The sequence below is a fragment of the Arachis ipaensis genome, chromosome B08 (assembly GCF_000816755.2).
Source record: "Arachis ipaensis cultivar K30076 chromosome B08, Araip1.1, whole genome shotgun sequence".
NCBI classification, from domain to species: domain Eukaryota; kingdom Viridiplantae; phylum Streptophyta; class Magnoliopsida; order Fabales; family Fabaceae; genus Arachis; species Arachis ipaensis.
In genome coordinates, this window is record NC_029792.2 from 121,804,801 (window position 1) to 121,805,944 (window position 1,144).

Here is a 1,144-nt window from a genome sequence, read left to right on the forward strand (position 1 = left end):
TGTAACAATTTGTTTTACAACTCTTCATCACTTTTAATATTAAAAAATTACACTAATTTTTATCCGATATCTAAAAACATGAAACACACTAATTTGGTTTGGTGGTTATCTAATTCACACTAAGATATTTTTTGGGAGGAAAATTTCAGGATGAACACAAACTCTTGTTAATTGTGAAGTCAGCACAGTAAGTGAAGACGACTAATATCTGAGGAGTCTTTTTCTCAACTAAAAAAAATAATAAAAAATTTAAAATTAAAATTTTGTTCACACATTTGTGATATTTTTATCTTAATCTTTTTTTCCTTCTCTCTTCAGTATGGGCGTCGCCTTTTTCTCCCTTACGTCACCACCTTTCATCACAAAAAAAAGAAACATCAACCTAAAATAAAAAAATATTCATCTAAAAATAAAGTAACATCCATATAAACTAAAACAAACATCCAATCAATTTTTAAAAAAATATTCAAAAACATGAAAAAAGATATTCATTATCACCGCAGGACGGACAAATGGCTACATTAATTCTTCAAACGGTGCAACACATGGAGGGTTTTAGGATGATTGACAGCATTGCGAACGCAGGGGAAAAGAGTACCTGCTTCTTCATCCAGAATGTATGCGCGACGCGACGCAGGGGAAAAGAGGAAAGGGCGGTGTTGCTTGCAGGGAGCACAGTCGCAGCACGACAGAGAGAAAAAGAAGGCGTGGAGCAATAGCGTCGCTTGTAGGGAGAACAGGAGGGGCAGCGTGACGCATGGGAGAAGAAAGTGCAGCAGCGGCGTCAAGAGCAGGGACGATGCGACGCATGGAAGAAGAAGGTGCAGCGGAGATGTCGATTACAAGAAATATAAGGACAGCCCAATGTATGGGAGAAGAAGGTGCAAGCTGTAGCGGCTACGACGCGTTGCTTTTTCAAACGGCGATGGCAATGAGGTGCGTTGGTAATAGCACGACAAAAAAGGAAGAGTAAAGCGACTGTGCTAAAAAGAAAAAAAAATGAAACCATAAAAAGTAAGAGATTAGGGTTGTAGCGAATGCAAATGAAGTGAGATTTTTTTATTTAGTAAACTTGAGATGCAACTCGTTATTTGTGTTATTCACACTTCACAATATCTACCTAATAAAACTCTTTTTTATATAG